The sequence below is a fragment of the Protopterus annectens genome, chromosome 1.part0, assembly GCF_019279795.1.
Source record: "Protopterus annectens isolate FY-2018-M chromosome 1.part0, PAN1.0, whole genome shotgun sequence".
In the NCBI taxonomy this organism is placed as follows: Eukaryota; Metazoa; Chordata; order Ceratodontiformes; family Protopteridae; genus Protopterus; species Protopterus annectens.
The window spans coordinates 1,170,466,583-1,170,493,693 of record NC_056725.1 but is presented as its reverse complement, the minus strand read 5'-3'; positions in this window follow the sequence as shown (position 1 = coordinate 1,170,493,693).

Sequence of the window (27,111 nt, the reverse complement as noted above, 5' to 3'; positions counted from 1 at the left end):
ATTGAGCACATATTTTTGGATATTTGATATACCAAAAATGTTTCCATGCACAAGTTCATTTGTATGTGTTCTGAAGAAATTCAGTGTATATTCTGAATGAAAACACTTAACATTATATCCTGTTTGTTAACTGACTGCCACTGGAAGCGTTCTTTTTTGTGTGTTCTGCTCCTAGTGTTTATGGGACTGTTTGCTATGTGGATATATAAGCGGTCATGCTCTACTGGATCTCTAATGGTATGTACCACCCACACTATGTGGGTTCTGTCCCTTAGCCAATTTACTATCTGCCAAACAAGGTCATTTATATTGTTTATTAGGTTAGCATGTGGAATGGCATCAAATGCTTTAGTGAGATTGAGGCATACTGTATGGATAGTATGACTACTGTCCACAGCTTTTGTTATCTTCTCAAAAGAAGCTTCCCAATTTGGTTAGACAGCATCTAGAATTACCACAGCTAAACATCTGAGGGTCACGTCTTATAATGTTTTTGATAACATAGTTAATTAGATCAGTTATGACAAGTTTCATGGCCCTGCAGATGAAGCTCTACAGGCTACTAGGTTTGTAATTTCCAGTGTCTGTGGTGGGGCCACTGATGTGATGTGACATCACAACAGCTGTGTGCCAGACCACAGGGATAAAGCCTGCGTCTAAGCTCAGGCTGAATATTGCAAGAGGGGGTCCATTAGGTCTTGATTTATGCTGTTTAACAGGCAATCTGGTATATTATCATGTGTCATGGAGACTCTATTCTTTTTTATTTTGAAAACTACTTTTAATTAGTGCTATTTAGTTATAATTGGGGGAGTCTGAAATTCTCTGGGATATGTGGGCTTGGCATAGTTGTCTTGGGGGTGAAGTTTGCACTGGATTCTTTGCTACTGTGTTAGCAATATCCACTGCATCAGAACATATAGTGCCTCTTTAAAGAAGTTCTGATCAAGGCTGGATGCTATTTCTTAGTTTCCTGATGTAACTAAAGAAGGAATTGCAGCTGTCTTTAGCTTCCAATGCTAATCTAAGTTCATGGGATGCCTTTGTTTTTTTGATGGTGTTTTTCAGTTCCATTGATAACTTTATAATGTTAATATTGATTTGGAGGGGTATTTTGCTTTGTTGTATATTTTATGAAGCTTTTTTCTTTTATTACATTTTTTATTTATGCACAAGATCCTTCAGGCGATTTATTCTCAAACTTTCCATCATGTTTGGATCTTATGGAGACTGCCAGATTAATGCATTTATCCAGGTGAGTATGCAATTTATTTGTATACCCTCTTGCTGTGTCAGCATCCTAGGTAAAACAGTTATATCTGAATTTTGAAAAGCCCTCATAGAATTGTAGAAGTTAGTACATTTGAAGTCCTTGAATATTGTGATATTTGCATCTGACATTCTGCGGATTGAAAAAGGTTCCCAGTTTTTGTGATTGGATTTAACTGGGGAAGTGAACACCAGGAGGATAGTATATATATATATATATATATATATATATATATATATATATATATATAGACTAGTTTGAGATTATTTTGTCTACCAGTGGGTTCTTTGATGATTTCATCCAGAGAGTTCTTGTTATGAAACCAAGGTGTTTTGGGGCATATCCTATATACAGCATTCCTGTTAATTGGAAGTTCATCCGGTACATTTAAGAATCTAACATGGCTGTCTAGGGGCATAGTGGGGGTCCGGTAACATGCTATAATCAGACAGTTAGTCCTATTTACTGTGACATAGATTTAAATCAGTTCCATTTGTGGGTCACTAGGAATCTTCCTCAAAGCAATGTGATCTTTAAGAAATACAGATATTCCACTGCAGTTTCCATCAGGTCTAAAGGCTTGGTAGGTGAAACACCCTGGTATAGAGAGGGGTGTTTTCTGCATTTTTAAATGGTGTTTCTGTAATAACACATATGAATGTGCTCCAAATGCAGTAGGACCTTTATGTCGTATAACTTGGTATTAACACTTCTAACTTAGAGCAGAGCCACCGTGACATGGTGTAGTGCTTGATTTGTTTTGATATCCATTCGCTGGACTCTGCCTAAAACGGCACTATGAGGAAAGCAAAAGCTTTATCCAGTAAGTAGAAGTCTTAGAATGACAGATTCAAGCTGTCCTTGAGAAAGCAAGTAAAACTGTGTAGCATATGTTCTCATGCTGGAATGACACCGACTGGGTAGCCAATTGATCATCTTTTCATTGCACTTTGGCATTATTCGTGGAGAAGGAAGGATTCCACTCAATACCAGGGACTTTCAAGTATTTTTGGCACACATGGAGGGCCCTGTCACATCTCTGCATATGCATCAGGGTTTTGCATGCCAAGTCATTCAACCCCACGTGGATTATCACCATGTTATAATCATATTTGTTTGTCTTAAGAATCTTTAGGACCCTTGAAATGTCAGAGATCTTGGCTCCTGAAAGATAATTCACTGTCACACTGTCTTTGTCAAGCCTTTTGAGAGTTGACTCAGTGTATCAGATGGGTCCCATTCACGTTGTTGAACTTTTATAAGTTCAAACGTCATATGGTTGAAACCATATGTTCTAACTTGTAAAACTTTGAATGTTTCAATGGAGATCTCCATAAGGGAAGCTATCCCCTTCCTGCAACTTAGTGTGATCTTCGAGATGGTATGGGGGGGGCACAGCCCCCCATGTGGGGGTGTGGGGGGCTTTCCCCCCTGCTTACAACCTTCAGATAAGTTTTTTTTATTACATTGTCAAACTTTTAAAGTTCGAACATATGGTATCTACCATATGGTGTTTGAACTTTTAAAAGTTCAACAATGTGATATAGACCTGTATCAGACAATGGAGTCATCAGTCACTAGAACAATATTGTTAGAAGGTTGTATAGATAAACTAGACTTGAAGTGATGTGCTACCTGGTGACCCTTTACTATGAAAGTGTTAGTAGAAGTTGTAGTGTTTGATTTAAACTAAGCTCTAGCCTTAATGGGGCTTTCTGGCTTCAGCAGAGACTTTTTTACAGCATCAGTGCCTGATAATCTGCTATGCATGTGTGCAGTGTGCTGTGGTGGTGTATGCTGCTCACAAGGTTTGTTTATTTAGGAGAAGGGGACGTCCATTTGGCTAAGTACTTACATCTCTCTCATATAGATAACGACAAATAATTCATTGTCTGTGAGCATCGGACAGTTTTTACTCTGCCTGACTGCTCCAAGGCTGACAACTGGTGGTAGTGGGTCAGGGGGCAAGATGGCTGTCCTTCCATTTTAGTCCAAGAGTACAGAACAATACTTGGGTATTTAGTTGAGTTAACAAACTGAGTATTTAGTATTGCTGATAAATTAAAATGATACAGTTCTTACATTTACTGTAATGTGGCTTTAAGAATTTGTTTATAGATTATTTGTAGTTGCAGTGTAAAAGAGAATTAGAGATAAATAAAGATAGGATAAATAAAACAGTAATAAAAGATTAATAAAAACAACGTTATCCATCTATGCTCATGTTGCAGTCAGATGTGGAAATTCATGACAGAAACTTTTCTTTCTTGGTCTCATTTCCTCTCATCATTTTTGGAAATTCTTGCATTTAACTTATCTTCTGACATCCCTAATATTAATTCAAATATCTATACTCTGTAGTGTTTTATAGAGAGTTCAGTCTACACATTTTTAAAATCTTCCCTGAATATTTAACATTTCCCATCAGCTATTTCATCTACCAATCATTAAGCAATATTGCTGCGTTTTCTTCCGAAGATGTCTGACATATGATCAGTATATACAGAAGATCTTCATCACCGTGATCTTTAGCAATTATTTTGAACTCCCAAGGTTGCTGACTTATTAGTAGTAAGAATTTATAAAAGGAACCCATGCCATTGACTGAACTGACTATCCTTAGAATTGCCAGTAGGAATGCATGTGGTGTGTGTGTGTGTGTGTGTGTGTGTGTGTGTGTGTGTGTGTGTGTGTGTGTGTATGTGAGTATATATGTGAGTGTGTGTGTGTGTGTGTGTGTGTGTGTGTGTGCGCACGCGCGCACGCGTGTGTGTGTGTGTGTGTGTGTGTGTGTGTGTGTGTGTGTGTGTGTGTGTGTGTGTGTGTGTGTGTGTGTGAAGGCATATAGCTTGCAACAAACCAATGGCCTAGTGGCCACAACTACTTGTCTGTTTTACATCTGAGGTCTATATTACACTGTCAAAATACCTTAACATAGAACACCACTCTGTTGACACGTATTCAGCAAAATTCACTTCTGCGATTTGCTGAATATTTACAAGGCAAAGACGTAGCTGGCCAATTGCACAATTTTGCCCTTTCTCCACTGTAGTGCGATTTCAGAGGAGTTGGTATATTTAGTTGGGGGGGTGTGGGGGGCACAGCCCCCACACTGGGGGGGTTTGATTGAGCTAGATTTAGGTCCTTTGGTTTGCAAGGATAAGTATTCGGCGAATCGCTGAATACATGTTGACGGAGTGGAGTTCTACATTAAGGTTTTTTGACCGCGTAATATAGACCCTGTTGCTCCAGGATCCCCTATCAAGCCTAAATTGTTTGAAGTAGATATTAAAGAATGAATGAATAAGTATATCAAGCTTACTTAAATGAAACATAGCTGTAATCTTAGCTTTCTACTGTATTTTTAATTTCTTGGGCAATCATGTTTCTATCTGCTGTTGCAGAAACTTCCCTACAGAAATTGCTGGTGACCTTGTATTTTAGTCTTCACATATTTTGTCATGGAATATATTCTGATAAACCTTTATGATATGTTATTTATATTTTGATGCATGCCGTCTTGCATATTGAGATATTACAACCACTTATACTCAGTTGTTCGAATTGTAAATAACGTAGATGTTCTTACAATTTTCTTTAGGGCTTTCAATTTGGACTGAGCGAGAAATGAACTTACTTAATATGATATAGCAATCAAATGGTATGCACTCTTAGGATAAAACTGAAGGCGTGAAGTGATTTTAACAATCACATTTTATAACAATATTTGATTTGTAATCATGGTTATTATATTCTTTTCAACTTTGAATTTCCTGTATTGTTTTCTTGAGCACACTTAACATCAGCATCATAGCAGACAGCACTTTTGAATTATTCTTTATTTTAAGCAATATTCCTCATACAGCATTGCAGTAACTTCGCTACTTGTCTGGAGAATAACAGCATTTTCTGGCTCATTGAATCCACTAATGCAGAGGTTGTCATCATTCCACTTTTGAAACTATAATAATTCTTTGAAAATTATACAGTTTATGGAGGGCAAGATTCCTTCACTATTATTATATACAAGTAGGAATGGCTTATAGTGTGAACTCTGAATTTGTGGATCACTTTTCTAAATTAATTTGCTGTCAATAGTCATGGCATCCATGTGTATGTTTGTTGAACTACACTGTGCTAGACAATACAGCAATTCCAGTACACCAAAACAATTATTTTAGGAACAAGTCTGCCTAGTGATATAATTTGCTTCCTGTTACCTGGTAAAGTAAAGTCCAGCTTACCATAAAATGGTAATTTCTGAGTCACTGAATGCACAAAGATGTTTGAAGACTTCAGTGTTTGAAAGCTTCAGTTAGGGAAACCTTGATAAAATTCATATACAACTGGGAACATGTTTGCGATATGCTTCAGATTTGTATACCATCGCATGCCTGCCAACACTTAATAGATTACTGCAACTAATCCTTGGTTAATATTTGGTGGGTGACTTGTGCTTCAGTATTTTATAACTGAGTGTACTTTGTCACTAAAATATAACTTCTTGTTATATAGGTTACCAATGATCAAGTATAAATTTGAAAATAATGTCTTTTCCAGTTTCTTTTTCTGGGACTCAAGCTGTCAATCATATATTTAGCTTCTTTAAGTCGAACTTTTCCATTTATTTTAGTCTGTTAATATAACTTCACACATTTCAATAAATCATTATAAAGATTTTGCAAGTTGCGTGTTTCCTGTTCAGTCATGTAATTTACCAAAGAAGATTATTCCATTCACATAAATAAAGCCAGCCCATTATACCATGTTATTATCCTGAAGAGTTGTAATTATTTTCTTTGTAAAAGGACTAAAATGATGAGAAAAAAATTAGGCTGGCATGAAGCCATGGAGTCAATGCCTTTCTAAGACAAGATTCAACTGTTTGAAAATCCGCACAGCAGAAATGAAGGACTGACACATTTACTTTTATCATTTTTGTAAATCAAGAAATGAAGTGAGTGTGATGTTATCAACAACGTTTAGTCAAGTATGTTAAAAACTTGTGACCCTTCCTGACAAAGAAGACCCCTTTTCTTACTTATTATAATAGTTATGAGGGGAAACAAAACTGTATAAAGAGTCTTCATTCCCAATCTACTACATACACACATTTATGAAAAGGAATAATACTAATTGTAATTCTAATCTTATCTCAAAAAAGATTAATGTGCATGTATATGTCTTCAAGACTTGTCAGTTCTGCAACATCTAATAATGCTGCATTATATAAAACTATTATTTAAGGGAATTCAATTGGGTATTGATTTAACTTCTATCCTTCCTAAAGGAAAGGTAACAGATATATCAATGCAATTGTGTCTTTTGGCTTTTCCCGGTTAGGGGTCGCCACAGCGGAACTCCGGTCTGCTAATGATTGGCAGTTGATACTTAAATTAATTTTTCCTGATAATCTTTCTTATACATTTCCTCTATATAGCTGTATGCATTTGTGTGTGAGAGTGTGCGTGTGTGTGTGTGTGTGTGTGTGTGTGTGTGTGTGTGTGTGTGTGTGTGTGTGTGTGTGTGTACGTGTGTGTGTGTGTGTGTGTGTGTGTGTGTGTGTGTGTGTGTGTGTGTGTGTGTGTGTGTGTGTGTGTGTGTGTGTATGTGTGTGTCTGTGTGTGTGTGTGTGTGTGTGTGTGTGTGTGTGTTTGTGTGTGTTTGTGTGTATGTTTGTGTGTGTCTGTGTGTGTGTCTATGTGTGTGTGGGTGTGTGTGTATGCGTGTGTGTGCGTGTGTGTGTGTGAGTGTGTGTAGGTGTGGGTGTGTGTGTATGCATGTGTGTGCGCACACGTGTGTGTGTCTGAGAGAGAGTTGCTTACAAATCCCTTGGACGACAACCTTTTTTTCTGATGAAGTGGCTTCTTTTGTGCTTAAGAAGTAATTTACACAAATAGGATAGCACTTTCTTTTCATCAATATTTTACTGTAGTTGTTACATATAACATGAATTTCCTCTCTGTTGTATTCCATTCTAGTCTATTATTTTCATTCAGGTTTGTTTTTAAAATCTCAGTGGTTTATAATATGTAAACTAAGACAACAAAAGTCACTTTTACATGACCAAGTCTGCATGACAAAGTAGCCATATAGATCACGCATGACTTGTAAAAACTAAATGAATGAGTTAATGAATATAAAATTTGGTATACGCATAGCAAAAATGCGAAGTAGTCATGGAAAACATACAGGAAGTATGCTGATGAAGTAGATATAGACATAGAAACAACATGATTAGTAAACATGACTACACACACATGCTGGACAGAAACATGTTATCATGAGCACAGTTTTTTTGCCTGGTGCCTTTAATGGATGACGGTAGGTGCTGCATACAAGGTCAGTAATCTGAATAATATGTCACAGTATGTAGTATATTTAACAATGAAAATATGTGGCAGAAGGTAAAGGAGATGGAGGGGTTATGATGCATATTAGTAAAGCTGGGGGACTGAAAATTAAAATACTTGTGCAAAGTGTACCTCACGTTAAGAAATACTGATTTCCTAGCTTGTATATCTTGAGCTTGCATTTAAAGGTTACAAGTGCATTATACTTCACTCATAGAAGTCCTGGGAAATTCTAGTCTTTGATGATGGCTGCAGCAAATGACCATAGTATGACAACTCTTTTTAACCTCACAACTATAAGCAGGAGAAAAAAAGGACAGGTAAGAGGGCTGGTCCTAGAGGTACAGAAAATGTTCATTATTTTAACAGTGAAACATTTGCAAAGAATAGCAAGACTGTTGTCAAAGAAGAGGCAAATGAGATGGTCATCAATCATGCATTGCTTCGGGTGATTATAGTATTTACACAAAGCTGCTGATCTTGTGTTATGCTTGCTGTGAAAGTGCGAATATCTATACCTTAGCTGAGTTAGACATTACTATAGATGAAGAAGGCATGGATATGGTTTATGCTATTTTTCAATAGGAGGTACACACTAACAGCAACTAAAATTAGTGTAGAAACAGTATGAAAAGGCAAACTGAATGTCTTAACTAAAATGCAGTATTCATTGTATATGCAATGCTGTAAGCATTCATATTGTACTCAAAACTTCATCAGTCATTAATATAAACACTATATTCTAATATTCTACATTTTAATGACTACTAACACTGATATTTTATTTGTTACAACCAATGAGAACGTTCATCCAATTAACTTAATGATTTGCCAAGTTTCGTGGCGGCATATATTCAAATTTTCCATTGTTTTAAAAGCACAGTAAACTATCTTTGTCTACACAGGCATTAATTTTAACCTCTGTTTTAAACAATCAGAAAACAGCATAATACAGTATCCTGTTTTGCATAAGCATTAATTTTCAGCCTCTGTTTTAAGCAAAACGGGACATTTATTGTAAAGACTATGGGCAGGATTCACGAAGGCTTGCACGGAGTCTAAGAGTAGTGTAAGACTCCATGCAGCCTTCGCGATCCAGGAACAGCCCTAAAGTCCGTGTAAGAGACCAGCTAAAACGTCTCTTACACGGAGTGGGCGTGGATATGCTAATCACCTCACTTGCAGCCGAAAGGCATGCAAATGAGGTAGATTAGCGATCCACGAAGCCCAAAGCAGCCCGTGTAAGAGACGTTTTAGCTGCAGAAATGTACTCAGTTGACAACTGAGTACGTTTCTGCAAAAATCACAATGGAACCATGTCAGCTCCAAATAAAGGGTGCATATGTGTCAGGCAGCATGCCAATGGCCAAATATGTGGCCATTGGCAAGGTACCCCGATGCAAATATGAAAAATAAATAATTTTTTTCGGCGTTTAAGCGCAGCCCCACGCAAATGGGCTGCGCTGTATAAAACATAAAAATGAAGGTTATAAACCCACAAATGTGGGTTTTATGCAATACATGGATTTACAATGCAGAGACCAGCAGACCAAAAACAACATGGCCACCGTTTAGTGGTTGCTAAGGGGGGAAGCTGAGTCTAAGACATGTAACTAAGCATTAGTAGGCAATCTGATGTAAATGAGTGGTAGGATACTGAATTCCACTGTCACATAGCAAATGAGCACATTCTGAGTGGTGTAAGAGATACATAAGGGGGAGGAATAGAGTAGGAGATAGGTGACATCACAGGGGGGAATGGTAGAAAGAAATGCAGTTCATTGGAGGTCAGTGTTACATGACAGATGTCAGATACATATCATGGAAAGAGAAGTGCCACAACATAAGCATGGGAAAGTCAAGAAATGGAAGGTGTACATTGTTGCCTACACCAAAGTTTCTTGCTGGGTGTGCATGCGCATGTGTGCGCGCCATGAAGCGCGAGTATGGCAGTGTGCGCGCGTGTAAGGCAGACTGAGCATGTGGGAGCCTGTTGGCAGACTTGTAACACTGTTTGCGCTGGTGTGCACGCGTTTTAACCCGAATAAGCAGATTCTGAACCGTGTAAGCATGTGTGCGCGTGTGTAAGCCACTGTGAGCGTGTTTCTGCTGGTATGCGCGTTGATCCCCCTGAGGAAACAGAAAGGAAAAAGGAAGCAACAGAATTAGTAGGAAGCTAGCAGGGAATACTGCTGGAGCTAGCAGGTGAAAACAATTAGAAGCAGGCAATTACACAGGCAGAATAGTAGCTCAGCCAAGCACTTAAAACTCTGCAAACAGCAGTGCAGGATGTTTCTCTCAAGAGACACTGCAAGACAGGAGTAAGCTATTAGAAGTGAAAACTGAAAAAGCTGAACTCAGAGCAGAAATGCTAGGGGCTGCCATAGCTGTCATAAGGAGACATAGGCGACTTGCTGAGGGTGGTGACAATGCAGATGGTGCCAGACAACCCACAGTGAGGAGACGGAGAAGAGTGTACAGGCCCAGGGTCACCTACCACGGGTTACATGAGCTGGAGATAGTAGAGCGCTATAGAGTGGACAGAGACCTCCTGCAGCAAATTGTCGAGCTGTGCAGGCCACGCCTCACACACAGAACCAACAGAGGGGAACCCATCCCAGTGGAAACCAAGGTATGTGTTGGCCTAAGAATACTAGCAACAGGTACCTTCTAGAGACCAACTGGTGATATGATGGGGATATCACAGGCATCAGCCTCCAGGGTACTGCACCAGTTCCTGGATGCCACGTCAGCACATGTCAGTGATCATGTATATTTCCCCAATGCCCATGAGGTATTGGCCAGCAATATGCGTCTCTTCCAGCAAATAGCGGAATACCCTGAGGTAGTGGGTGTAATAGACTGCACGCACATACGCATCAAAGCACCAGCTGGTGAGCGGGGTAGGGCCTACATTAACCGCAAGGGCTTCCCCTCCATCAACTGCCAGGTTGTGTGTGATGCCCAGGGCATAATAATGAATGTGTGTGCTGGCTGCCCTGGGAGCTACCATGATTCCCATATCTGGCATTTGACGCAGCTGTACCAGACATTTGCCAATGGAGACATCCCACATGGACACCTAGTGGGGGATGCAGGTTATACACTGGAGCCGTGGCTGATGACACCCATCAGAAACGCACACACACCTGAACAGCAACGCCATAATGAGGCACACGCACAAACATGTAATGTAATAGAGCGTGTGTTTGGGCTGCTCAAGTCACGGTTCCGGTGTCTGGACACATCTGGTGGAGCCTTGCAGTACTCACCAACTACATGTACCCAAATTGTCATGGTATGTGCTATGCTGCATAATATGATCTTGTGAAAACTGCTGCAGCAGGACCAGCATAGGGCCGGGCCAAACATCCCCCCACCATTGCCAAGGCCATCACAGGCAGAGCGTGACTCGGAGGAGAAACAACCTGAGCCTGCCCCAGTAGGCAGAAGGAGGCATGCCCAGTATGCCCTGGCCTTGGCAAAGAGGCAATGCATAGCACTTACACTGGCTCAGTAGGAACCCTGGGAATGATACCCCTCTCTGACTCACTCATATAATAACAGAGATGCCTAAAATGACATAACCTGCTCTCAAACATGTACAAGGAGTGTAGTATGCGCATCCGACAGAGGCAGCCATGCAGCACCACCTGAGGCACGAATGCCATGTGTTAAGCAATGTAACACCATGTAGTATATGCACACTTGAGGACCCTAACATCCTACCCTCACCAAGCATGATGCCAAATATGACGATGAGATGATCAATTGCAATAATTGGCTGAAGTATTGCAGTTAGTCAAAGGGGAGCCAATGTGTGCCAGCCTGGGATGACATGCTGAGCATGACATGATGCTCCACCTGCTAGGGCTGGCGTGCACCTATCAGTCCAGGCCATATGGATACTGGCAAAAACTGTTGTTACCCACAGCGTGCCCTGAATAGGTAAGGCTCAAAACACAAACCCACCTCCATAGGTATCACAAGGGATAAGAACCTAGATGTAATGCTACCCAATGCCAGAAGTCTAAACTGCAAGATGCATGCAGTCTAAACTCACCCAGTATGGAGAATGTTGATATCTGTCCTGTAAAAGAAAACTGGGTCAAGGCTCACAACAGCACCCTAACACTACCAGGTTACACCTCATACTGCGCTGTACAGCCTCAAAACATGGAACAAGCTACAAAAGGAGGGTGACTAGCAATAATTGTCAAGGATAACCACACCCCCATGTTGGTACCACAACAAGAAGCAGCATGGACAAGCCATGGTCAAGTAACAGTGGCTAAAACTGCCTCCCAGTTTATAGCCTGCTACAGACTACCGTCCTAACATCAGGAACTGCACCTGGCCTATGTTGGAATACATGAATATATCAAGTCCTCCAAACCACATTATATTGGGTGACTGAAAATACCCAGACATAGACTGGGAGCATTATACTAGCTCCAACACTGTAGGACAAAAGTTCCTAGAATCCATAAACCAAAATGCCCAGGAACAACGTACCACTCCCACAAGAGGGGTAAGCATACTGGATGTGATAATCAGCAACATGGGTACTGGATGGCAAGATGAGAAGTGTATCCCTCACTGGTAAGACCAGACCATAGAGTAATCACACTGGATATACACATCCTGACCAGAGTCCCTGGCCAGAAAACCACAGCGAAAAACATGTGTAAAGCAAAAGTTGCACTCCTCCAAACTGATGTGGAATCCATTAAAGGCCCTGTGCAGGTGCAAAATATGGGTCACACCTCAGAACTTGTTATACAGACATTCCATGAACACTGCCAGGAATGCTTGGATTATGCAATCCCAAACTAAAACAAGACACAATGCCATACACGCAGGCATCTGGCATGGTGGACTCCAGCCATTACCAAACCATGCAAGAGAATGAGGAAGCTACTACATGATAGAGCAAACATAAAAAGGGAAGTAATCACTGATCAGTAGTATGGCAATAAAATATGTCCACACATACAATCCACTAAGGCCACCTACAACAACTTGAATCTGTGAATCTTGAGGCAATGTTACACCTGCCCCAAGTACACAGACAACCCTCAACTCCGCCCAAGAAATACAAATATATGTGAGAGATGCAACCATTTATCCAAACCGGAGGCTGAGCTCCCTCAACTCAGTACTGTCAAAACTAGTCAGAAGGAGAAGGTAACCACACACACCACAAACCCAGTCCCACATAGACCTATCACAACTGCAAACCAAAGACATAAACACAGAAAAACATTCCCGGAGGCCCTAATTACAAACACACCACACCAACAGAGGCCTCCAAAGCAGACACCCAAGCAACCACAACCTCCAAACATAGCACATGCAACACATAGTACACAAAGCTGGTGTGCCAAACAGTCACAGGCCAGAAGGAGAAACAACATGCCTGATACAGTTGTAATAGGTGACTCCATAGTCAGACACACTGCTGTCCCACTCACCAGACTGAACAAGGGAAAGGGTACAGTAAGCTGCCTGTAGGCTGCTACAATACATCACATAACACAAGTACGCAGGTCACCCCAAAGCAAGTAGAAATATGATGCAGTCATAGTCCATGCTGGTGTGAATGACCTGAGATGTACCTCCCTGGACTACATGAAAAGAGACATAGATTAGCTCTCCGATGATGTAGTCCAGGCCGGTATGACAATGACCATTTGCAGCATCCTACCCTCACCAAGAATGATGCCACAGTACAAACACAGAATGATCAGCTTTAACAAGTGGCACAATTACTGGTGTCATTCCAAGGGGATCCAATGTCTGTCTGCTTGGGATGTCATGCTTGACAAGCCACGCTGCTGTTCCAGGGATGGCTTGCACCTGTTACCCCTGGGCGTCTGGATATTGGATAAGGCTTTTGCCACCTCCCTAGAGCCTTTCGTAGGCAAGGCTGAAAAGGCTAACCCACCACCCTAGAAAACATAAGTGGAAAGAAACATAAGGGTAATGCTGACCAATGCCAGACGTGTAAACCTCAATATGCATGCTCCAGAGGCCCTCCCCAGTATGGAGAACATCGATGTCTGTGCAGTGACAGAAACCTGCTGCAAGCCTCCTGACAGCAAACCAGCACTACCAGGTTATACCTCCTATCATGCGTTATGGCCCCAAAACCTGGACCAAAACATAAAAGGAGGGTGAGTATCCATATTCAGCACAGACACCCATACGTCCAGGTAACTGACAATGCACAAAGCATCGGAGACCACCCATGTGCAACTAACCGTAGGCAAAACTGCTGTACAGTCTGTAGCATGCTACAGACCACACTCTCACACACAGGAACCCCACCCAGCCACCCTGAAGACACTGGACAGTATGAATGACCCACCAAATACCAAACAAGGTACTCACAAATTACCACATAGGTGGTAAACCATTATGTATGGAAGGAGTAATCAGGGACCTAGGGACACAAGTGGACAGTAACCTGTTATGTGACACTCACATTGCCAATGTGGCTAGGAAGACTGTCTATATTGGACACCGTATCATGAAAGGATTCACATCTACGTCAACAGAGGTCATTGTGCCCCTATACTGTTCTCTTATCAGACCCATAATCTAGTACAATGCCTCATTTGGGATGTACCTTACCTGACACCTGCAGCAGTTAGAAAGACCTCAAAGGTACCTCACCAAGAGGATAAAGGGTCTCAAATATATGTCATATGCTGCCTGGCTGTAGACACCCCAGCTGAATGCAGTCACATACTGCATACACAGAGGCGTTGTATGCCTGTTGTACAAGGCCATGTCCAACACAGGAGTAATGGACATGCTCCACCCCAGAAAACTCAAAGCCATCGGAGCTGTGAGAGTGAGAGATGTCAACCTCAACACATAATGAAATAGGATGTGCTGGAGGGACAGATACATAACTCAGAGGCTACCTACACCCTGGAACAGAATCCCACTCCATGTTAGGCAGAGCCCCTCACTGACACTCTTCAACAGGAATCTTGCCAAGTGGATGGATGATCGTAGATGTACACTGGGGGTCTTCACTGTGTCACGTCCAGACAGAGGCACAGTAAAGTAAATCATAAATGGCCATAATATTCACATAGCAAGGGGTGGCGAAAGCCACACACACTCTGGCTAGGCTTATAAATGCCTTAGGATGGATAGCCTAGTATGAACCTATGAACCTATGAAGATACAAATTGTACGGGACACTAAGGATAATCACAGGGCTTTCTCAACTGATGGTAGGAACCGTGTTGGGAATTCACAGATATGCTCTGAATCACACAAATATTACAAACAACATACCAAACACACACACATATTGCCAACATACAACCTGACAGGTGCAGTGCAACCCCCCCCCCCCAGAATGCAAAATATCTATCCCAGCAGACTGCTGGACCCCTGACATTGCAGATGCTGAGGTAACAGCCAGCATCTACAAAGCAAAACACACAGCAGCAATGGTATGAGATGGTGTCCTGGGCTGAGTCCAAAATGGACTCCAAGAAGAATGGAATGCCAAATCACCCTACTGCTCAATGTCAGCCTTACCACAGGATATGTACCCAAAGAGCAGTGTACAACAACAGTGGCCCTTCTCAACAAAGGTGTTGCCTGAATGGATACTGCAAACTACCACCCCAGAATCCTGAGAAGCTTGGTCTGCACAGCTATGGAAAGGATCAGCATGTACCGCAGACATAAAGATATTGGGGACCTACTGACACCGGACCCTACCCAGTGTGGCTTTCTTAAGTGCAGATCCTGCCCCTTAAACATGTTTGACTCATTTGAAACAGTCATTAAGGTCATTGATGAGGGCAATGTGGTCCACACAGCGTAGCTGGACCTTGCAAAGGCTTCCATACAATACCCTACGTGTTCATTATAGATAGGCTCACCAGCTTAAATATAAACCCCTATGTCAGTAGAGGGGTTGCAAACCAGACCAAGGACAGAACTGACATGGTCAGACATGCTGCAGCCATGTCAGACTACAAACCAGATATAACTGGCATCCCACAAGGCTTGGTCCTGGGACCTCCCTCGTTTGGTATATATGTCCCATAGGTACAGGCCAACATGGAAGGACTGTGTCTGAACATGTTTGCAGAGGACTACAAACTGGCCACCATATCTGACCCTCCAGCTGACACAAGCATCCCACAAAAGGGCCACATAGAAACAGACAACTGGTGCCATAGCCATGTCAGCAAGCTAATTACAGAAAAGTGTATAGTCAACCCCTGTGGATATACAGTAAGTGCCCACCAATTACCACATAGGTGTTAACCCATTACATACTTAACATGTAATGAGAGACCTGGGGACACAGGGTGATAGATATCCTGCATTGGACAAACATGTGACTGTAGTGTTTACAGAAACATACCATATACCCACCTAATCATGAAGGTTGTCAGATCTAGATAAGGGGAGGTCATTGTGGCTCTGCAGTCATCCTTCATCAGCGTTACAATTGACTACAATAGCCCCTGTGGGATGTACCTCAGCAGACACCTACATCAACTGTAAAGTCCCCAAAAGTACCTCACCAGGAGTAGCAAAGAGCTTGAACAGATGCCATGTGTTGCCTGATTAAACAAACTGCAGCTCCACACACTGCCATACTGCCCGCCCAGAGGCAAGCTGTGCCTGATGTATAAAGCCATGTCCAAGCTGGAATCAATGAACATGCTGCACCTTGTGCAATCTGAATGGCAGTGAGCTATGCACATGACAGACCTGAACCCCAGCACTGACATACATAGGACAAGCTGTACTGCATGATCCATAACACAGAAGGCACCCCCACTCATGAGTAAACTCCCAGTACAGGTTAGCCAGAGAGTCACTTATCGATTCTCCTCAAGAGGAATCTTGATGAGTGGATGGGAGATGGTAGCTTTACCCTGGGTATCACTGTTATGTCACAGGTAGATGGTGGCACAGTATACTAACCATGACATATGTCATGGCAAACTCCACTTACAATGTGTGTCGAAGGGCAAACACACTCTCTGACTAGCATTAGAAATGGCCTAGGGCACATCGCTAGTGTTTGCCAATGTACACCTATGTTGTGGAATACACTACCAATGTTGGACAAGCCTGGTTTAAGTAGTTCATATCTGAACATAATGCAACATGGTCAGATGTGCACAACTGGCCCCTAACCAGGCTGTTGTGCTCACTATGGAAATGTAAAGCAGTGATAGGACTAAAGCCCAGGATACTGTCCACCACAGTGAAAGTACTGAACCAGTACACTATACGGTACTACAGTGTTAGGTCAGTATGAAAGGATGTTGACAACTGTATGCAAAGAATCCCATGCAAACCCTGCAGGCAGAGTATAATCCCTGTTGTGTTCAGACACAAAGCAGTTGGACAGTAACTACACAACATGACACACAACACACAACCATAAACGGGAGATATTGTTGAAGTTCACACTCATCCACAAATGTGGTGGGCTGCAGAGTTCAACATATGGAAAGCTCACACTGGGCATGCTCGCACACTTTGATAAATGAGACATATGTCAGACAACATGCCATGGGAAGGCTGAACTGGGCATACTCACACACTTAGGCCAAATCTCAGTTTAGCAGTTGGCCACACATATCTGGTATTTGTACGTGTTATTCCAGGAACCAACCACATTACAGCAATCTGCCCAGTGCACACAGTTAAATGACTACAGAGACATAAGTGATATAGTGGATCCCTCCCATATTCAAACATCTTCCACAGATACACAAGTTGTTCATACAAACAGGGAATGCTATGGCAATAAAGACCTGCAAACAGTCTATCAGCAACAAATAATGTGCATCTGACAATTGAACATATGGGTGTAGAGGTCAACACTAGGCTGTTTGCCCTAGGGAATGACAGCTTAGCCAGAGTGTGCTTGGCGTCTGCCTCCCAGTACAGTAGGCTACTGTGCCACTGTAAAGTAGGTCACATAAGGCACCGTGTGAGGCTAGTGTGCTGTGCCTCTGTCAAGCAGGGACACAGTGGAGATCCCAGGGTTTGAATTTGCTAAGCCACATCCATGTTGTTGGTGTGTGCTGGAAGAGGGTTGCTGAGGACCTCTAACAGTAAGTGGGCATCAATAACAGACTGAGGGGAGCCTTATCTGCATTGTCTGGACAATTTCACTGTCAACACTGTGTCGTGATGATTATGAGGGATTGAAGTGTCATGCCGGTACTGTTCTGAGATGTCCTCCCTCTGTGGGCTACTGCTCTGCAATGTATTAGCTCACTCTGTCTGTTGGACAGCTCATATATGGCTGGTGTACACCTGACAGGTGTCCTGTTGTGGAGCAGTCATGGGTATATTTGGGATAGCATGATCAATGCAAACCTTCCGCATGCTTATAGAATGCAATTGTCAAGGATTATGCAGAGTGGCCTGTATACTCCCCCAGCATGGGTCCTTTGAAGTCTTCCACCCCAGTCTTCACAAGTGTAAAGTCTGCTTTTGATAAATACACTTTGTTTGCAGTGACAACCTTGCCTGGGGGTGGGGATGGGATATGGATGTCCAGGGAAAGGTGGGTATGGTCAGATATCAACAATGGTGGTCTACCTCTGGTGTGGAACAGTGAGTACCCATGTTGCAGATGGTCAGGTGCAATATGTATTCCCCTTGTGGCTGTGGTGAGTGGTTCTGCCATAGCACATGGACTCACAAATTGTAGTGGCTGTAGGGTAATGTTGTAGAGGCCTGAGTAGTTCCCACACACAATATGCCTGTACCTGACGTTAACAACTGGAATGGTGTATGTGAACACCTGCATATCTTGGCACTGTTCCCAGGGAAGCAAAGTGTGTGTCCTGGATGTGGGAGGGGTGGTCTGGACTGGTTGTGTTGTGTGTTACAGGTCCTGTGGTCACGAAGCATGGTATAGAACATAACCTGCCAGTGCGATGTGCATATCTGACCCTGAAGTAGGTGGCTGCAAATGCATATATATGCTATCCCCCACCTGACAGGTAGTACTAGATGTACATACCTCTGTAGAAATAATGATGTCAGCACCCTATAAATACTGCAGGTGCAGAGCAGATGCCCAGTAATTTGGATTGTGCGCTCTGCTAATGCGGCTCCCTCAAGTGTCATAATATAGTTAGGTAGGGATTTGAATCTTGCAAATGCTCAGTGTGTGTGTGTGGGTGAGCAGGGTTGGTGTGTGTGCAACTCTGTGTGAGGGAAATGTCCCTTTTGGCAACTGGGAAAACACACTACAGGATGCACATTCCCATTTCTAAACACTGATGATGTCAGCACCCTATAAGTACAGCAGGAGAAGGGAAACCTCCCAGTGATGTGAATAGTGCGCTCTGCTAATGCGTCCGTCTCGAGTATCATAACATAGTTAGGTAGGGGTTTGAATCCTACAAATGCTCAGTATATGAGGAGGGGGGGGTTAGTGTGTGTGTAATTCTGTATGAAAAAAATGTCCCTTTTGGCAACTAGGAGAATACACTACAGGATGCACATTCCTCTTTCTAAACACTGATGATGTCAGCACCCTATAAGTACAGCAGGAGAAGGGAAACTTCCCAGTAATGTGAATAGCACTCTCTGCTAATGCACCTGTCTTGAGTGTCATAACATAGTTAGGTAGGGGCTTGAATCCTACAACTGTGTGTGGGGGGGTGGAAGTAAGGTGTGTGCAATTACATGTGTGAGAAAACTGACCCTTTTGCCAACCAGTACAACACACCAGCTGCTGCATATTCCAATCTCTACACAGAGATGATGTCAGCACCCTACAAGTACAGCGGAAGAGGGCAAATCTCCCAGTAATGCAAATAGCATGCTCTGCTACTGTGTCTCTCACTACTGTCATAGCACAGTTAGTTATGGCTTTGAATTCCACACATGCCACGTGTGTTTTTGTCACACAGAAAGCCCATGTGTGTGGGTTGTTGTTCACAATAATGCATGACATCAATTAAACCAGTAATGGCAATGGACACAGATGATGTATGTGTGTGCCAAATACACATATGTACCTGTGACCTTCAATAGTTCCCATGTCTGACGCCTGACACATGTGAATACATGGTATTTGCACTGGATAACATTATGACTGTGGTCTTCTGTGCGGGTGCTGCATGTGTATATACAGTGTGAGATGTATATGGTATCATCCTAGCAGCGAGGGATACACATCTGGTCTGGGGCATATAGTCTACATGTTGTTGATGAACAGGTGCTGCATGTTTTCACCTGTTGTGGGAGTGGTAACAAGTTGTTCCATAGCAATGCAGTGACTACATGCTAGTAACCTTTCAGCTAGGGTGTTGTAGCTACAGTAATTCATCAGCATTCAGTAATACGTCAGCATTCCTGGTGAGGGTATGATGCCAACCAAGGTCAGGGTCATACCAGCCTGTGCCACATGCTCAGAGAGCCCTTCCATGTTCCCTATCATGTAGTCCAGGGAGGTACATCACAGGTCAGCCATAGTGGCATGGACAATGACTGAGTCATATGTGTCCATGCCTCTGACTGACCTGTATGCTTGTGTTATGTGGTGGACCATAGTGCCCCACGGGCATATCACTGTGACCTTCACCTTGTCCAGCCTGGTGAGCGTGACCTCACTGTACCGGACAATAAAGGTACCTAACACAACTGTAGCAGGTGTGTTGTCTAACCGTACAGGCTTTGACTGTTTGGCACACAGGATTTGTGTGCTATGTGTTGCACGTGCTGTGTTCTGGCATAACGTATGCCTGTGTGACAGCTGCAGAGGTGTCTGCTGCTCAGGCAGGATGCTATTCTTAGGCTCCACGAATGGCCCAGTGTGTTCACGTGTTTGGATTGCTGTCAGTGTAGGTCTACATCAGACTGGTATTGTAGTCACTGTAGTATTTCATGCCACCTGACAGGTTATGCCAGTACTGGGTTCAGAGTGCTTAGTCCCCAGTTTGGCTATGCGGTTGCATCTCATACATGTGTTGTACGTCCATGTGTAGGGGAGAGGGTTGACTGTGTACATGTGGCAGCTGTGACATTGCCACATGACCCACATATTCCACAACTGTACCATAGAGGTGACTGACAAGTGACCTTTGCACATGCTACCATAGTATTGTGATTGCCATGGTGATTAACAGCACATAGGGCCAATGGGGAACAAGGTACATAGGTTCATAGGTTCATAGGTTCATAGGTTCATATTAGGCTATCTGCCCTAGGGCATTTATAAACCTAGCCAGAATGTGTTTGGCTTTCGCCACCCATTTTAAATTTATTTTGCTATGCCCTTTTGAGGTTAGTATACTGTGCCTCTGTCTAACAGTGACACAGAAGTGATACCCGGGGTAAACCTACGATCTCCCATCCACTCATCAAGATTCCTCTTGAAGAGAGTCAATGAGGGACTCTGCCTAACCTGGACTGGGATTTTATTCCAGAGTGAAGGGAGCCTCTGGGTTATGAATCTGTCCCTCCAGCATGTCCTATTTATTTCAGTGCTGAGGTTCAAGTCTCTCGAGCGCGTAGCTCGATGGGATTTGGATATTCTGAGGTGTGGCATGCCCATTAATTCTGGGTTGGACATGGCTTTATACGTCAAGCACAGATCGCCTCTGAACAGGCGGTATGCCACTGAGTAGAGCTGGAGTTACTTTAACTGGGCAGCATATGGCATCTGTTTGAGCCCTTTGATCCTCTTGGTGAGGTATTTTTGGGGTCTTTCCAGTTGCTGCAGGTGTCTGGTAAGGTACATCCCAACAGGGGCATTGTACTCAATTATGGGCCTGATGAGGGATGAGTAAAGAGGCACGATGTCCTCCCCTGATCTAGATGTGAATCCCTTCATGATGAGGTGGGCTATATAAAATGTTTTTCTAACCACTTTGGCCACGTGGTTGTCAAATGAGAGATTGCTATCAACTTGGGTCCCCAGGTCCCTAATTACTTCTTCTGTACTTAATGGATTACCACCTATGTGGTAATTTGTGGGCACTTTGTTTTTGCCAAAGGGGATGACTATACACTTTTTGGCATTCAGCTTGAGGCCATGGCTCTGGCACAAGTTGTCGGTTTCTATGAGGCCCTTTTGGAGGATGCTTGTGTCGGCTGGAGAGTCGATTATGGCGGCCAGTTTGCAGTCATCTGCGAATTTGGTCAGCCACAGTCCTTCCGTGTTGGTCTGTACCTCCGAGAAATATATACCGAACAAGAGAGGTCCCAGGACTGAGCCTTGTGGGACACCACTTGTAACTGGTTTGGAGTCTGACATGGCTCCAGCAATTCTAACCATGTGGGTTCTGTCCTTGAGCCAGTGTGCAATCCATCTAGTGACATAGGTGTTTATATTTAAGCTGGTGAGCTTCTCTAGAATGCCCGAGTGGGGTATTGTATCGAAGGCTTTTTCGAGGTCCAGGTAGGCTGTGTGGACCACCTTCCCCTCGTCAATGGCCTTGGTGACTGTTTCAAAGAAATCAACCAGGTTTAAGAGGCAGGATCTGCCCTTAACAAAGCCAAACTGGGTAGGATCCAGTGTCTGTAGGTCCCCAATATCTTTATTTATGAGGTCCATGATGATCCTTTCCATAGCTTTGCAGACCAAGCTAGTCAGGCTTATGGGGCGATAGTTTCCAAGATCCGTTGAGGCACCACCTTTATGGAGAGGGACCACTGTTGCTGTACGCCACTCTTTGGGCACATATCCTGTAGTAAGGCTGAGATTGAACAGTAGTTTTATGTTTGGGTTTAGCTCTTCTTGGAGTTCATGTAGGACACAGCCGGGGACACTGTCTGGTCCCATTGATGCTGTGTTTTTTGCTTTTGAGAGGGCGGCTCTTACCTGAGCATCTGAGATGTCAGGGGGGCAGCACTCTGCTGGGATAGATATTTGCCCTTTCGGTGTGGAGGGGGGGGAGAAGTTTGCGCTGAACCTGTCAGCTAGGATGTTGGCAATGTCTGTGGGTTCGGTGTTTCTTTTGACATTTTGGACTACTTCTGAGCATATCTGAGAATTACCACCCAGGTTCCTAACATAACTAAAGAAAGCCTTGTGATTATCCTTAGTGTCCTGTGCAATTTTCTCTCGAAGCTGGCCTTAGACAATTTTATGAGTGCCCGTAGTTTTTTGCTAATACTGATCAGTGATGCCTTCCCTTTTAGGGATTTTGCTCTATCATTTAGTAGCTTCCTCCTTCTATTGTATAGTTTGTTTATGGCTGGGGTCCACCAGACAGGATGTTTGCCTTTGGAGGATTGGGTCTTGGTTTTATTTGGGATCGCATGATCCATGCATTCCTGAAGGTGTCCATAAAATGCGTTTATAGAGGAATCTGCGGTCTGGGCCGTATTTTCCACAGGCCCGGGGGCTTTGAAGGTTTCCACCTCGGTTTTGAGGAGTGTGAATTTGCTATAGAGAAGTTTTCCACTGTGGTTTTCTGGGCAGGGGGTGGGGTCGGGATGTGAATATCCAGTGAGATTAGTTTATGGTCTGATCTTACCAGTGAGGGATACACTTCTGGTCTGGAGCATAGAGTCCCCATGTTGGTGATGATCAGGTCCAGTATGTTTTCCCCTCTTGTGGGAGTGGTAACAAGGTGTTCCATAGCATTTGAGTTCATAAATTCTAGGAATCTTTGGGCTAGGGTGTTGGAGCTAGAGTCATGCTCCAAGTCTATGTTTGGGTAGTTGAAGTCGCCCACTATAATGGTGTTTGGAGAGACCTTCATATTTTCCAGTGTTCTCAGGAAGGCCGAGTGCAGTTCCTGGGTTTGGGAGGGTGGTCTGTAGCAGGCTATAACCTGGAAGGCAGTTTTACCCACTGTTAGTTGCACATGGATAGTCTCTGATGCTTCATGCTTTGCCACCAACCTGGAGGTGTGGGTATCTTTGATGAATATCGATACTCCCCCTCCTTTTGTGGTTCGGTCCAAGTTTTGGGGCTGAAAAGCATGGTATGAGGTATAACCTGGTAGTGCTGCGGTGCTCTCGGTAGCCCTGAACCAGGTATCTGTTACTGCACAGATATCGATGTTCTCCATGCTAAGGAGAGTTCCGAGTGCGTGCATCTTGAGGTTTAGACTTCTGGCGTTGAGTAGCATTACTCTTAGTTTCTTATCCCTTGTGATACCTATGGAGGTGGGTTTGTCCTTTGAGCCTTGCCTAACAAAGGCACTATGGGGGTAGCAAGAGTCTTTGCCAATATCCGAAAGCCCAGGGGTGACAGGTGCAAGCCGTCCCTAGCAAAGCAGGTGGTTCAACAGAAGGTGAGTATGTGAGGGTGTAGTGCCTGTGATTAGTTAGCACTGGCATATATGACTGCTCACGTGGACAAATGCCAGGTAAGTCATATGCAATGTGTCACAGGCAACGTACATGTGAACAGGACAAACAATGACGTTCTGTCAAGTGAGACATGGCCATACATATAGTAAGCTATGCAGATGTCACTAGGAGTCCGCAGAAGCTCTGTAACTCTGCATTGCAGGTGGGATCAGTGTTCCAGGGTAACTGCAAGCAAACATGCATGCAAACAAAGCTACAGTAAGCAGGGCTGCATGTAGTCCATTGTACAACAAACAAGCTGTACCACTTCCAGTAGGTAACACTGCAAATATGCAGGCACTATACACATGTACATGGAAATACACAGGTCAGATGGCTAGGGTCCAGTCTCAGCGCACACAAGTGTACAGACCATGTACCGTCAGGATGTACAATAACTGGATGGAAACTCATGTGCTCATACCTGCAGTAATGCACATGTCAAATAACAGACACTGAGCCTTCACTCAGTGGTTCCATACTTAGTAGGATGTATGCTACCTGGCCTGCCACCACAGTATCCCTGACATGTATGGGGACTCTCCCTCCTGTGACAGTTAGTTTTGTGTGTTGGGGCTGTCTAGCATGGTATGAGATGTGAGCTTGCAGTGCTAGGGTGCTCCTGTGTGTCCTGTACCAGTCGTGTAGTACTGCACACATATCAACATCCTCAAACATCTGCACTGCAGAGTCCAGTGTGGGCAACATGCCACTTGCAGTTTACATGTCCATCATTGCGTATCAATACTTTCATTACCTTATCCCCTGTGCTACCTATGTATGTAGCCTTCTGTTGACATCCTTACCACCAGTATGCCAACATGTGCAGATGATACACTATGGTACTTACCATGGGTGTAGACAACAGTACATGATAATCATACCCTTACTGCATCAGGCATGCTGGGATATACCCACAATTATATCAGCACACAGTACTGTTAACAACATGATACTATTACAACACGTCTATGTAGTCACCCTGTGCATCAGCAACATGTTAAACTGTACCTGCACTGATGTTACAGATTGCAGGAGGTGGCACAGTTTCATCATATGCACAGGGTGTGAACTTGGTATGCCTGAGTCAGCCACCGATACCACCAATTGACATGTATGTGTATGTGTGTTGGTGAGGGACAGCAGTACAAGGTGGGGCAATGTTGATGCAGTGTGTGCGTGTATGCGGTAGCCCTAGGTGTTGTCAATTCGCATGTGTGTATGGATACACACAGTTCCACCTCATGGCTGCCATATACTGGTGTTTGTGGACAGCCACAGACTGTACCTGCCAGGTCATACAGATCAGTGTCTCTGGCCACGGACATGGTACCTGTGCCTTGCAGGGGTGCTACAGACCGTATCTGGTACCAACCCAGACTGGGTACTGTCATCAGAAGCAGGTGTTCGTTGACTGGACACAGATCCCTGTCGGGCCTGGCCAGAGCCACGTGCACGTGGTCTCCTGGGGCGGTCTGATGACAGCACAGACCCAGCATTGCTGGGGCTGCTGCTGGCACTATGGGGGCAGCCTCGGCCCTGTTGTCGTCCGTGATGACTGCCAGCTGCTGCTGTTGCTGGCATATGCCCACGTCAATGCCTCAACCGTCCACCATCGCCCTGGCTCATGGACATGTAGTTGTGGAACCGGTCTAATATGTCCCCACAACGTCTGTCTATGACATCGGTGAAATTACGGATGGCATGTCAGTCATGGCTGTGCGACATGCTGTCAGCTCCCTCAGACCCTGTCTGGTGTACCGTTCCATACGTGACTGTGCCTGCATGACAGCCTGAAACATAGCTGAGGTTGTAAGACCTCTGTGGGCACGTCTGACAGGGGCAGTACGCCCACGGATGCTCCCACGAGAACCCCTGGACATCTGTCTGTGTGGTACCATCTCAGGGCCATGCCCATGGCTGCTGTGTGGGGACGCATGTGCCACAGATACCACATTACCCTGGTCAATGCCCACTGTATGCTGTCCATCACCTAGGGACATTGGTGACAAAGGGTGTATTGGCAGGATAACTGTGCGCATTGATGGGGTTGACAGGTGTGTACTGTCAATTGGCTGACCAATGACAGACCCTGGCATACCTTCCTGTGCCATTACACAGATGTCATCATTATCAGTACCCATGGCACCTGATTCAGGTTCCCTGCTGCATGACACCAGAGCAGCACCAGAACCTGTGGGATGGAAACAGGAAACACAGTTTACAATGTCTACGCAATATTACCAGTGATGCACACATCCACACATGCACAGGTCCACACATGCACACATGCACACATGCACACTTGCACACGTGCACAGGTGCACACATACACACATGCACACATGCACAGGTGCACACATGCACACATGCACACATGCACAGGTGCACGCATGCACACATGCACAGGTGCACACATGCACACATGCACAGGTGCACACATGCACACAGTTGCACACAGTTGCACACAGTTGCACACTACTCAGTATGCGAGATATCAACACACAGACACAGACACACCTGCATGCATACACCTTGCACTACTCAGTGAGCCTAATATTACTATTACTATCAAGACTATTAAAGGTATTGTTAATACACACTCACCAGCATGGATAGGCTGCATTGCTGTTACACCGGAGGGACCTGCAGAAGTGAGGAAACTAATGTCAGTGGGCACAACTGTGCCATTGTTACTGAGTATGATACAGGTCAGTAGTACAACAGTCGCCTTTCACAGGTCAGCTGCTGATATTGAGAATATCACACTTGCACATTAAATACTATGATGACAGCTACAAACCAAGGACACACCTCACACATGCATTAACTACCAGTGTACACAACAGTCAACTATACATATTGGCATATTACCTGCACGCTCGTAGTCTTGCTGCTGCGTGGCTCCAGCCTCCATCATAATGCATGTCTGCTGCTGTTGTTGTTGTTGGCGGGCTGGAGCCACAACACTTATGAGTAGTCCCTCCAGTCTGGTGAGTGGGGGATGTGTAGCCACCCACCACCTGTGGCAACCTGTTGCCTGTGGATATCCAACGCACGCTGACGGACATTTCTGATTAAATCACTGCAGTGATGTCGTACCTGCTCATATGTCCTATTATGTGTGCCTATGTCATTTACCCGACGGACCAGGTC